This window comes from Grammomys surdaster, unplaced genomic scaffold (assembly GCF_004785775.1).
Source record: "Grammomys surdaster isolate TR1022 unplaced genomic scaffold, NIH_TR_1.0 188, whole genome shotgun sequence".
NCBI lineage: Eukaryota > Metazoa > Chordata > Mammalia > Rodentia > Muridae > Grammomys > Grammomys surdaster.
The window spans coordinates 504,701-519,224 of record NW_021604633.1 but is presented as its reverse complement, the minus strand read 5'-3'; the positions used below and the strand labels follow the sequence as shown (position 1 = coordinate 519,224).

At 44.5% G+C, this 14,524-nt stretch overlaps 1 pseudogene; it reads right to left on the bottom strand.

Annotated features, from left to right (window-relative positions):
* Positions 1–2,562: 2,562 nt before the first annotated feature.
* Positions 2,563–2,868, bottom strand: LOC114622361 (annotated as a pseudogene).
* Between the last annotated feature and the right edge of the window lie 11,656 nt (positions 2,869–14,524).

Below are 14,524 nucleotides of genomic sequence, written 5' to 3'. Positions count from 1 at the left end.
TGTACATAAACAAAAGTACATCATCACACACAAACACACACAGAGAGACACATATACCACAATCGCAAGTCACATCTCCATTTTCTCAAGAGATTCTTTCCCCGCTCCCCCTATTTTATGCGAATGTTCCTGGCATTGTTAGTTTTAAGGATGCTTAAAATACTGAAAAGTAAAAGAAACACTACAGATACACCATATTCTCCCAACTACATGCTAACCATGCCCTGATAAGCTTCAGAGATAAGATGACAATGGATGGAGTGTGTCCAAGATGGGATGGACGTATACTACACCCAAATTCTCAACACCCCAAATTAGCAACTACCAATATTTTGTTCAGATTTGAATTTTTATGCATTTAGGTTTTCACTACAAAAATAATATCCTCTCCTCTCCTCTCCTCTCCTCTCCTCTCCTCTTCTACCTGTAGCTTTTTCCATGTGTTGAGTCCTAAGAATGTTTGATGCTGGATAAACTTAGCCGTGTATAACCTCAATGGTCATGAAGGGGTTATTCTTGACCATGACCACGACTGTGTTTGATATTTACCTATGTGATAAAACTCTCTTCATGCTTTTTTGTCAGGTTCTATAATGCTCTGTTTAAATCTAGCATGAAATCCCTCTGGAATAGTTATTGTGTATGATCTGAGTTCGTTGCAATGGTATTTTCCAAAGGAAAGATATAGATGAATGATCAGAAATTTTTGTTTGGTTGATGGGGTTTTGTTTTGGTTTTATTTGCTTTTTTTTTTTTTTACAACATGGACCAGCCTTTAATTCATTTTTCAAATTCACTTGCCTCTGCCTCTTGATTGCTGGGATTAAAGGCATGTGCCACCATGCCCCGCAAGTCAGAACTTCTGTGCTGGCCCCTTAAGCTTTTCCTTTGCTGTCCCTCCATATCCCTTTCCTTCAGGTTTCATTTACCTATCCAGCTTTACTCTGTCAAAAAGCATTCTTGTTTTGTGAACTTAAGGTTGAAGCTGTGGTGTGGAGACCCCTCCCATCCTTCTCCTTTATCATCTCATTGGCTCTCCACACACACACACACACACACACACACACACTTTGTCTTTGTACATAACACTTCAGTGGTGATTTGGGGATTCCATATTCTAAATAACTTGGAGTTAGATTGCATTTGCTGTGACAATTATTTGGAAAGAGCACTAACTTTACAAAGTCACTATTTCAATGCCCAAATGCCATCTCTCCCTCCATTCCTGAAGCCTTAACCTTCTTCCTCACAGAAGCCTCCCATCATTTTTATGCAACTATGAGCTGCATATTGCCTTTTAGGTCTTCTGCTGGTTTCTATCATACATGATGGTAATTTCAAGGTAAATACTGATTTTTTTTCAAAAGCAAAGAAACTAGAGCTAGTCCCTGTGAAAGAAGGATGAGAGTATAGATAGGCAGGCCTTCCAGGTGGAGATAACTGAAAGTCACATGTCAAACACTGAAGGGTTTCCTTTGGCTTGTGTGGCTCGGCTGTGGACATTTGACAGCAGATGATACAATCAGATGCCTGGGAAGAGGTCACACTGGGACTCGTGAGATACACAGTCAAGATCAGCATGATGGCCAGGGAGACTTCCTCTCCCCATACTTTTGTTTAACCACAGTGGCTTCCAATGGCATTCCTCATAAAGCTCTCCTGTTCCAAGAGGCTCGATATGGAGGCAGCCGTGTCTCCCAGAAGGATCGGTGCCTCAGGAAGGTAGAGCAAAAGAAAGGAGCAAGTGCTTGTGTTTTATCCACGAAAATACACTTTGGGATCTTACGGAACACTGTGTGGTTTAACAGCCAGGAATACAACCGCATTGGTATAGACAAAGGCTTCCTAGACAACAGAGTCAGGAGAGATTCAAGTAGGATAACCTCAAGGACCTCCATGGACAGGGTCCCAGCAAGCAGAGGACTAGACATATAGCTCCCAAGTGGATGAATCCTAAAATAGCCTAAAGGAACAGCTGACATGAAGCTAAAAGGCTCCCAAAATGGGGCTAGCCTTTGATCATTCCAAATTCCCAAAGACCCAGAAGTGTTAAAGAAGACAGAACATCACATAATCAATCCATGGCCCAAAGATATGGAAAGCAGGTAAAAGAGAGATACTCAGAGACAGCCTTCACCAAAGACCATCCATCCATCAATAAAGAACAAGGCGGACGACCTTCCAAAGGCCACCTGTAAGAGCTGATGTCCATCAGAGCACAGAGTTACTGCAGTGGATACAGCTAGTGTTGCCCTTCCCACAGACACTATAAGGAGAGTCCCTGCTGACAGCCCTGCTTTAGTGTCCAACATCCACCAGAATAAAAGCGTTAACTGTAATAAAGGCCATAAGCTCCTCATCACTCTTGACTGACAGTCAACACCAACAGTGTGAGCCATTTTCAGTAGGCAAAATAATTCTCCACCTCCAAAATGCATCTATGCCCAATTCCTAGCCCCTATGGGTGTCACCTTTTTGTTTGTTTGTTTGTTTTTGCTTTTGTTTAGCATCACAGAACACTTCACTACACATTTAATTCACATCAACCACCAGACATTGTGATCATCTTGGCCACTTTCTCTGGTCAGCAGGCGGCTCTTCCCCCAATGGCTCCCATGGCTTCCGCTGCAACACTTTTCTGGCCAGGCTTAGCTCATTTTCAGCCTGAAGAATCACCTCTTCTACTTCACCACCCTGAAGCAAGTCTTCTAATTTTTTAACATCTGGTTCTGCTTTGAAGGCTGCATGTTTAGGGACATGCTTCAGAAGATGAAGAATCTTTGTATACAATATTGTTAGCCTCTCGTGTAGAGTGTCACACACAGCCAATCCCACCAGACTAGTAGTCTTCTTCACCAAATCCACCATAACAGTACCCGGAGCCTCCACTCCCAATGTTACCTTCTATGGGACTTGGCAAGTATGACTAAGGATCCTGACACAGGCAATTATTCTGGGTTATCAATAGAGGCCCTAAATGTTCTCTCAGGTTACCATTTGAAAGAAGGGTGCAGGGCAGGGGATGGGAGGAGATATTTGGTGGATGAGTCCAGAGAAAGAATGTAATTGTGAAGGAAGAGCCTGGAGCAATCCAACCACAAGTCAAGGAATGACAGCTGCCACCAGAAGGTGGAGGAGTCTAGGAAGGAGTCTCACCAAGAGTCTCCTGAAAACATACAGCTCCTGATACCCTGACTTTAGGTAACTGACACTTGCTAAAGACTTTTAGTGTTTAGAACTGAGACAGAGTAACCAACCAATTGAAGATTTTAGCTACCAAGGTGGATGATTTATTAAGAGAGCAATAGGAACTTAAATCTTTTTTTTTTTAACAGGGTCTCATGTAGCCCAGGCTGGCCTCAGACTTTCTAAGTAGAGGAAGATGAACACAAACTTCTCACTCTCCTGTCTCCACCTCCCAGTCACTGCAATTACGATCATGTACTACCATGCCCAGTTTTGTGATGCTTTCCATTGGGTTGTGACCCCTTTGAAGTCAAATGACTTTTTCACGGGGGTCACCTCAGACCTTCAGAGAACACTGGTATTTACACGATGATTCACAACAGTAGCAAAAATTACAGTTATGAGGTAGCAATGAAACTAATTTTATGGTTGGGGGAGGTCACCACAACATGAGGAAGTGTGTAAAAGGGTCACAGCATCAGGAAGGTTGATACTGTAGGACTTCCTGCATGTTAGGGAAAGCGTGATCCCAGTACTTAACAATTTATCTTTAACTGTTTGCTCTCATGATCAACAGCCTCCAGCCTCTTTCACCATTGCACTGGAGTCACTGACACCAAAGCAGCCTGCTTCCTCAGGAAGGAAAGACTGTAGTCCTTATGGGGAAATTCAATCAAGTTAGAGTAAAATCCCAGCCCACTGGATGAAAAGTCCTATCAGGCCTCAGTGCTAGGTTATATATACCTCTTTTTATTCTTTCTCTCTGTTAACTGTCTGTTCTTTTGGTTTTGGGGGGGGGGTGTTTTGCCTTGTTGTTTTTGTTTTTGTATTTGAGTTTGCAGCAAAGCTCCAAATGTACAACCCACATCAAACACTGGGATGTGAGGCTCCCATCTTGCCATGAGTCAAACACTCTGGGGAGGAACCTTGGTCCTGGCTTGGGTCATTACTTTCCCAAGGATCTTAATCAAGCTTGTCTGCTTCCTAGAGTTGAGCAAACTTAGAGGAATGTGCTTCAAAGTAAATCTTCAGGAGCTGCAGGGGAGGGTAGCAAATGCCTCGGCTATGGCTGGGTCATTTTGAGCTGTGTGGCCAGATCAATACTCCCAGGGGAGGACCTTTGGACAACACTTCTGTTGTCTGTTGTTGTCGTTTTAAAATCTGGCCCTAAAGGACTGTTTACAAACATCAATCCTGACCTTAGGAATCCTGAAGGGTCCCATGCCTACACTGTGGTATCTAGACACAGGACCAAGGTTGAAGAGAAAGTGAAGGATGAGCTCGAGCCCCACATCATGAGGCCAGAATGAATGGAAACAGGAATTCTGCTTCCAGTGAACGCTTAAAAGAAGGGGGCAGCCAGACTGTCTCCCAAACTTGTACGTAGGCTGCCTAATTAACTATGGCACCACCACTGTTCCATGACAAAGGAACAGGAGTGTGGATGTGGAAATTAAACATCATGAGTGTGAAAGTTTCAGGCAAACAAAAGATTAATTACTATATGCATTGACTTTTGCATAGAAACAGCTCCCCTGCCTGCTTCTCTGTGATTTCCTGCAGAAAGGATAAAGCTAAAAGTATGAGTTTTCCATAATGAAGCATCTTTTAAATGTGAAGAAACATATGCAGTTGGTAACATTTCATACCCGCAATGCCTCAGTAGGCAACATACTGGAAATCACTGAGACACAGGAACACGTATCCAAATATAAATTCACATTTGTTTCATTTACACTCTACTTGTTCAACAACACACTCTAAAATACTAACTAGCATTCTTAAAATTAATGTAAATATGCATGTTGTGCATAACATAAGGACATCTCAATGAACATTAGCCCATCTGTGACCTCACTGGGCAATGGCTCTCAACCTTCCTAAAGCTATGTTTAATACAGTTCTTCATGTTGTGGTGACCTCCCAACCATTAATTTTTTTTTCATTTCTGCTTCTTATCTGTAATTTTGCTACTGTTATGAATCCTAATGTAATTGTCTGTGTTTTCTGATGGTCGTAGGCTACCCCCATGAAAGGGTCAGTCTGCCCCAAAAGAGATTGAGAGCCATAGATTGAGAAGCACTGCCATAGGGTCTTAGTTTATGAAAGCGCATACTGTGATACTTTCAAAGCAACAAAGTTGTCTACAGACACACATCTCAGAGCAAGCATCCAGAGTTCTTGAGGCCTGTTATGTTAGTCTTTCACCAGGGAGACCCTCGAAGAAGCCTGAAGGTACAGAGAGGCATGTGACAGGGCACACCTGGAAATCTCAACCTCTGCCAAGCAGCCCCGTACTGAAGAGGCAAAATGGCCCCTCCTTGCTTTGTGCTCCCTAAACTAAAGCCTGCCATAGGGTGAGGAATCAACAAATACTGAAGAAAAGGAGAGAATGGGGGAAGACGAGGAAAGAAGGAAGGGAGAAAATACAGAAGGGTTGGGAAAGAAAGAAGGGATGAGGAAAAATAGAGGGGATAAGGAAAGAGAGGGAAGAGCAAAAAAGATGGAGGGAGAGAAGGGGAGAGCCGTGTAGGATGGATGGTATGGAGAGAAACAGAATAGACAGCGTCTTTTGTTAGAATATGAATATGTCTCACAACCACATGGTTAGAGGGTAGTGCAGCCTAATTCATTAACTTGTTGAGAAATAAAGATTGTATACTTTCTAAAATCTCTTGAATAAATGTCAATTGCTATGAGACAAGAAGGCTATGTCAACTTAGTAGGTTCTTTGACCTGTGTCTTTATCTCCATTTAACTGTTTCGCCACTTCCGTCGTTTCAAACAGTGCATTTGTGAGTCTTAGGAGGATCCTCTCTCCTGGCTAGTGGTCTTCTAAACCTCAGCTCTCTACATCTGCTACATCTCAGGCAGGTCCTCCCTTCAGCAAGGCAAGCAAGAGATACCCCCAGCTCTCTACAGACATATGTGGGTTTCACGGAATACCCACGTGCCCTGCTCTTTACCAGAATTTATCTAAGAAGAGGCCTCTTTTTCACAATTCTAAGGTATCCAGCCCTGCCCTTTTGGAGACAAGTAGAAATTGCCATCTCAGTGGCATTGCATGTAGAGCAATGCCAGCAAAGTCCCCAGAGCTAATGTAGATGCTATGCTGGACACCCTCGTCTGACTGCAGAGGGCAAATGTTAGCACTTCCCAGTAATGGAACAAGTGGATCCCAGAGATAGGAGGAAACACACACACACTGCAGAGATCAAGACCCAGGGCATTAGTGAAGAGCTGGAAAGAGGTCATTCTAAGGACAAGAGTGGGTCGTCCACTAGAAAAGTTAAGAAAGACCAAGAGTTTCTATGTACAGAGAATCAGAATCTGTTATAAGCTGCACCTCCCAATACAAAAGCCAATGGCCAATGAGCTGAGGCAGGAAATAGATCGATGCAGGCCTCCTGCATGACACTGTAAGACACTGGCAGGAAGAGAGAGGGTTCTGGGAAATAATAAAAGAGTGAAAGGAAACATAGGAGGAGATGCTGAGAGAGATTCAAGGGAGATGCTGAGAGAAACCCTGAAGAAGATGCTAAGGAAAAAGTGGGCTGGGACTGAAGGAGAAGTAGCTAACCAAGTGGAAGACATAGAATAATTTGAATGTGTTAAATAAATTATGAGCTAGTCACGGAATGAGCCAAAGCTTATGGCCTAGGCATTTAATAATAAATAATTAGTCTCAGAGTTGCCATTCCGGGAGCTGGGGCTGAGAAAGGAAAACTTGGAATTTATTTTATTTTACATTTCTAACCACCAAATTAGGGTAAACAAATGTTGATTTGGAACCTCCTACAAGAAAATAGAGGGAGAAGGAGAGAGAGAAAGAGAGAGAGACAGAGAGACAGAGACAGACAGAGACAGACAGAGACAGACAGACAGACAGACAGACAGACAGACAGACAGACTTCAAGGAAGGCCTGGCTGAGAAGATGAGCAACATCCAGACAGACCAGGTGGGACCTCTGAGGGCACTGGGTCAAGAAGGGAAGATCACGGGTTGAAGCAGGGAGACTGGATCGATGCAGGCCTCCTGCATGACACTGGGTATTTAATTCTGAAGAATCGGGGAGGTGCTGAGCAATGAAGTCCAGTGGATAAGGTAGAAACCAGGAAGCCATCTAGACAATAGAAGAAGAAAGGACCTGGGTTCAGAACACTCCAGGGCAGACATTCACTGTAGGTGAAAACTGTAGTTCAGAAAACAACACGCGCTCTTTGTGTATGAGAACGGGGCACCTACGTGTGTGGGAGTGTGTATATGCACGAGCGTGGAGGCCAGGGGCTGACCTCAGGTGTCTTTCTTAATCAATCGCTCTCTACCTTATTTTTTGGGTCATAGTCTCTCACTGAACTTGGAGCTCACTAACCTGTTTAGACTGTCGAGCCATCAAGCCCCAGGGATTCCCTGTGCCTTGGCTTACCAGCATGAGGATCACAGGCTAATGCTATTTTACCCAGCAATGACTGTTGCATAGCAAATTCAGATTCATCTTCCCAGACTCCAAGAGTGTCCTTCAGTATGATCCCCAAACCACTCCACTTATGAACTTGGTGAAGAAGCCTCCACTGCTCAAAAAGACACCACCAGCGGTGGCCATTTGGCATTACAGAACAAGAGACTCCCTAATGGAAGCCAGTGTCATGTTTTCTTAGAATTGAGGTGGGTACCATTTTAATGGGCATGGAGCCAAAAGCCCCCTACGGAGGAACAACCCATAGGCATACCCAGGACTATGATCTGGGTAGCCAGAGAAGGCACTGTTCAAATCTACATACCCCAAAATACTTTTTCCAAGGGGAGGAAATGGTCAAGAGGCTAAAGAATCTGCCCAATAAAAAGTCAAACATCAGCTCTGGACCTGGTGCCTAGACCTGGGCAGTTTTCAGATCCAGAATCTGCTGAGTGAGAGGGGAGTCCCCAAAGGAGCAATCTCCTAGACCACAGTAAGGGTATATAGTGATGGTTTTCAGTGATCTTCCACAGTATCCTGAAGAAAGAGGTGATGTGGGTGGTTTGAGGACTGCCGGGCACAGGATCTGAGAGGACACCAGTAGCTGGAGACCTGAGACATTATGTGATGTCACTGGTGACTGAGTCCCCAGCTAAGGTGGAAGAAGTATGTGGGGAATAGTTTAAAGAAAGGCCTGGCTATACCTGGCTCAGAATGCCTCCCCTTGGTCCCCAGACCCACAGTGGACATTCCCTCAACCCCAAATGTATAACTCAAAGAGACTTGGGGATTTGTCATAATGTATGCTCTAAGTCCTTGGAGCAGGTGGCAAGAATGGCCCAAGGGGAAAAGACAAAGCCACTAAGATGTTCCCACTGTACCCACCAACCACACACACACACACACACACACACACACACACACACACACATTGTATGATGGGTGGCATTGATTGTCAACCTGATAGAATCTAACTAACATCACCTTGCCTGTGAAGGAGTTTCAAGATTGGATTCATTGAAATAGAAGGACAATCCTAATTCTGGGCAGCATCTTTCATGGGCTAGGACTTCAGACTGAATAGAAGGGAGAATGTGAGCTGAGCCCCAGTGCTCACCTCTCACTGCTTCCTGTCTGTGGATGCCATGTGACCAGCTGCCTCCTGCTCCTGCTGCCATGCCTTCCCCACTGTGATGGACTGTATCTCAAAGCAAACCCTAGCCCGAGCTGTTTCTGATGAGTATTTTGTCACAGAAATGAGGCAAATAACTAAAGCATGAATCAAGATAGGGAATCAAAACGGCAGCATATTCTAAAAGAGAGCGTTAGATACCCAGAGGCTTGATGGATAGGTAGTCTAATGGAATCCGTAAGCTCTGGGTTTTGTAAGAGATCTGTCTCACTCTAAGGCTGAACTCACCGTGAGCCAAGCAGGAGACAGTTCATAGAGAGCTGAGGCTGCCAGCTCAGCAGTGTGCCTACACAGCTGTGGACAGAGTCCCAGGGAAAGCTAAGGGCCATGGAAGGATATCTTCAGGACAGGCCCACAGAGTGTGTGACTGAGAACCTGGGAAGTATAAAAGATGCATTGTCTCTTCTACAAATGGTGAGTTAGTGCCTTAGAATTTCTAGTGCAGTGATAAAATGCTGTAACTCAATGCATCTTGGGTAGGAGAATGTTTAATTGACCTCACAGCAGATTTTCAATCAATGGATTAAAATATATATATCTCACTTAAATCTGCAAGGCTACCAATGAATTTTTTAAAATATATGATCAGCAGTAATCAACACACACAAAAGAGATGAAGAAGGCAGGTAGACTCTAAGTTCTTGTTTTATTTGTTTGTTTTTGTTTCAGAAGACTGGGTTTCTCTGTGTAGCCCTGGCCGTCCTGGAACTCTCTCTCTCTCTGTAAACCAGGCTGGCTTGAACTCAGATATCCACCTACTTCTGTCTCCCCAGTGCTAGGATTAAAGGCATGTGACACAATGCCCAGCTTAGAAACTCAATGAAGAATTCAAACACATCAAGACTGTAAAGCAAAGACAACTCTATGCAAAGTGATGGTGGTATCTCCTAGAAGAATCTTTTAAAAAGTGCTATCTTTGTGGACATTGTGGGGGGATATCCAACTGTTTTTATTTGATACCCTTCTTTGTTCCTCTTTTTGTTTGATGCATATTACTTTTAAAAACATTTTTTTAAAATCAGCCTTAACTTTTCTGTTAGGATACAGACAGCTGAAGGATGATGTTTATGGGATGTTTATGTTCTAGAAACTCATTAATAGATGTCAATAACAAAGCGTGGCTCTGGAAATAATGAACATTTAAATTCTGAAATGCCTCGAAGTTTTTCTCAATTTGCAAATCTCTCTTGAAAGTGTTCCTCCAAATCGGACTTCTCAGATGCACTAAGTTCAAATTATAAAAATCTTACCTGTAATTGGAGCCAGCTGCAACCTTTTTGACAAGGACTAATTGCCAATAATGATTTAAGTGCTGCAAATTCGCATGCCACAATTGTTTTAAATAGGGAACCCTCTTCACGGCTTTCTCTGAAAAGAACTGTTAATCTTTACTGCTGACTTATCGGATCCTTCAGTCAGCTGTTTGCCATCATTTTTCACGAGCTGATAACGAGTTTATTAGAGTCATAATGTGCAGGTGGGAGAAGAAAGGTCTCATTTGATGGCACTGGAATTTCATCTAACATTTTTACATGGGAAAAGTTGGCACAAGCCTTGGGCTGGGATTAGCAGACGAAGACAACAGAGGCATGCTTTTTGTGGGTGGCTTTTTTTTTCTTTCCCTCAAGGGAAATGGAAGGGTAGCAATTGTTGAACATGACTAACTCTTCATTCTATAGCACCGCCAACCCAGAACCATTTCTGCCTGCTATGGATGGATATATCAGTACCCTAGGGACTGAGGACAGTCTCTGGGCTGACTGGGCTTCAGAAGTGGAGCCACCCTTCATGAGTTGCCTCCTCACACCCACCCCACACCTTCTACCCCTCCATCCCTCCCAGAATATCAGCCTTTGATTCTCTTCCTCTGAATACCCTTACATCCTTTTATCTACAACATCCAGGCACTCTTCTATTGCAGCTTCTGGTTGCAAGAATAGTGATTTGGCAGCATAGGTGTGAAAATTAGCTGAGTCCTTGACGTTGTGATTCCACCTCTAAGGATTTGATCCAGCAAAAATGAGAGCGGAGTATTACAAACTTTTAGCATGAATTTTAAACTGAGGACATTCTGGGGTGAGCACAGCCACAGGTTGCCGGCAATCCCTGGACATCTGGGTTCACCACAGGGACAACGTTCAAGGTTGTGACCTGCAGTCATTTGCTTAAGCACTGTCAGCCTCTGCATCTGAAAATTGGAATCACAGGACCTACCTCATCTGTCCAACAGGGATTTAAAGACCTCCACTCTAAACCACTTGGCCCAGAGCCCAGCAATTCGTAAATATTTGATAAATGCTACGTAGCAGTAAGAGTAATAACAATAATGACCACAGTCATTCCTCTAAACCATCAAATTCAGGCTAAAGAGGAAAAAGAACTTTTTGGGGAAAAAAAGTCATAACCTATGGGAATTAAATGAAAAACAAAACAGAAGCTACCCGTGATCTCTCGGGGACTATATGCACAAGAGAAGTTTAATTCCTGACGTTCACCATTCGTGATGCTTATTCCAAATGGTGGGATGACGGCTTCCTTTCTTTCTTATAAGGATTTCTAAACTACAAAGGATATTTCTGAGAACCAGATTGTTGTTTTAGATTGCTCCAATTCATACAGCTCTCAGAACATGAACTACCATCTACCCAATGTTGTCAGTCCACCAATAAAGAGCGAGCACCAGGAGAGCGAATACCAGGAGAGCAAACACCAGGAAAGCTGAGCCCAACCACTAAACCCTTCTCTCTGTGCTCTTCCACTCCCCCATGGCTTTCAGAAAACAAGGGTCAGAACTCAGGCTCCCCGAGGCTCGCAGTGCAATTGTACCTGGAGTCTCCTAGAATAAGACCTGCCTTGACTCTCACAATTGTGGCAAAGCACCTAGAACATAGTAGGTGCTTGATAATTGTTGAGTGAATGCATGTAAGGATATTAGCCATCTACACACCAGAAGGATTGTCATCTACTCCCATGAGAGCTGAGAGAGCCACAGTCAGCATCCAGGAAGGTTTCTGAGAGAGGTGACAAGTCAGTCAGGTCGTAAAGAATGCATCCAACACAGACTCTGAGCCAGACTCAATATGATTTGGGAAAGGGGCTGTGTCCTTTTCTGCAAAGTCGAGAGTCTAAGAGAGACACAAGAATTGACAAAGTACGGGACCCTGGTGTCCCTGCTTCCGTGGACTTGTAGGTCAGTGCAAGGGGCCGGGAATTTGGGGGTTGGGGGTGCATGATTTAAGATAAAAGGCTGAGAGCTGCTGACGGGGTTTCTCTTCCCAGATGACAGTTGCATTTCTGTCACAGGGGATTCTGCCTCTGCCCTTCAGCTTTGGGGGAACAGCAGGCAATCTGGGCTGGTAAGCAGGCAAGTTTCTCAATCAGGGAGCACCTCTAGGCCTCCATAAATCACCTTCCCTGACAGCACACTTCCTCACCCACCCACATTTCACATTTAGCCAGGGAGACTGTAAAAGCTAACCCCACACTTCTCCTCCAACCATCCAAACGGCAGCCTCACCCTATAACCCACAGCTGATGGGCTCAGGAGAACATTTTTATGATAGATTTTTTTTTTCTAATTCAATCACATCCCGTTCATCCACTCTTCTCTACCTCTCTCAACCTGAGAGAGGCTCAAAGAAAAAAAATACTATCATTGATTTCCCAAGACTTGATTCTTCAGCACCAGTCTTGATCACAGGCACTTAAGACGTGACACTTTGTACCGTGGGAGCCCATTATGTCCCTGTGAGATTCGATGTCTGTTTTGATAGGAACAATTTATCACCCTGGTGAAATCACACTGCTGTTCGGAAGGCAGGGCCAGGATTTATGAATCCCTGCTCACAGAGAATGAATTTAATTCCCAGGAGTGGAAATGGTATTAAAAGATTTGGCCTGCCACACCTGTGGCATCTGACAGGGTTTCAGAGTGAGTGGTACCCCCCACCTCCACTCTGCTGTAAAATTCATTGCCCTCCTAAGCATAGAAGCAGCTCCAACAGGGCGTGAAATCCAGCCTAGGAGGGTACAAAACACTGGGTTTCCTTAGTAATGAACAACAATAAGCTGGTCTTGAAGAACATTCTTTCCCCACTCCACCCTACGTGTGTGTGTGTGTGTGTGTGTGTGTGTGTGTGTGTGTTGTATACATGCATGTATGCAGAGGTCAGAGACCTACCTCAGATGTTTCTCAGACACATCCATCTTACCCTTACTTTGTAAGACAGTATTTCCTCCCCCCTCCTGTGTGTGTGTGTGTGTGTGTGTGTGTGTGCGTGTGTGTGATCTAGGGCTTGCCAATTAGGCTAGTTTATACTTATACATGGTGGCTTTAAAATTATTGATTAAAATTTTCAAAGAATATCATTTTTTTAAGTGCTGAGCCAAGTTCTGGCTACATGAGGGTGGAGGTGCAATCCCTTCTTGCAGCTCAGGATCCAATTCTTGTGTTTTTAACTGGAGTCCCCTGTGGTCTCGTTGGAACCACTGATAGCTGGTCTCTTCCCTGAGGGAGATGATATTTGAGGCACAGTCTGAGCATCCGGAAGCTTTTAAGTCTCCCAGATGATTCTATTGCCATGCTTGGGGACCACTGCTCTATAATATTAGACAGCCTTCTTCCAGTCTGGCATCTATTTTAAATGAACCAACCCTGACTTCCCAAGTCACACCGCTGGCCTTATTTCGTAGGTGTTAGACTTCAGAGCGCAGCTTAGAACAGACAACACCAGACCAAATGGTTCGGGGGAGGGGGGTTATTCAGGAGATAGGGCAAAGGTGGGGGGGAGAGAAACAGAAGAAGATGGCAGAGAAAGAGGAAAGAGAGAGGAGAGAAGTGGAGGCCAGCCATGACCACGTGGAGAGAGGGGGAATAGAAGGGGGGAGGGGACAGAGGGAAGCTAGAGGCAAGAGGACAAGAGGGCAAGAGAGAGAGGAGGAGGCAAGCAGCCCCTTTTATAGTGGGCAGGCCTACCTGGCTGTTGCCATGTAACTGTGGGGGGAGCATACCTGGCTATTGCCAGGTAACTGTGGAGGTGGAGTTTAGACAGAATACTAACAGTAGGTAGAAAATGCCTTCGGTTTTCACAAACTAACATGATGCACCCCCCCCAACAATTCCCTTTATTGTCTTAAACTTGTGTGCAGGTCAACAAGCCAGCTATGGGAAAATTTTGTCCATTTTTAAAATTATTGATGTATGAATTTTGGTGTGGGGTCACGTGCCGTGGTTTGTTCACATGTGGAAGTCAGAGGCCACCTTTATGGAGCTGGGTCCGTCTACTTCCACATGGGTTCCAGGGATAGAACTCAGGTCACCAGGCCTACATGGCAAGCACTTGACCTGCTGAGCCCTATTGCCTGCCCCTGCGTCTAATTCTGTTGCTCCGCAAGCTTTTCCCACCTCGCTGACATCATCTGTGGCTTGGTCTTAGTTCATTGAGTCAGATAGTGACCACTCATTTTCTGCATTCTACTCCAGTCCTGGGACATAGACACTGAAAATTGGGGTTGCTCTCCTAACAACCTAAAACCCAGGGGTGTTTCAGTAGGAACCCTTCTTGACTTTCCAAACAAGCGTACCATGAGAAGACAGAGCCCTGGGCACCCTCAGATCTTTCTCTCTCTCTCTCTCTCTCTCTCTCTCTCTCTCTCTCTCTCTCTCTCTCTCTCTCTCTCTCTCTCACCC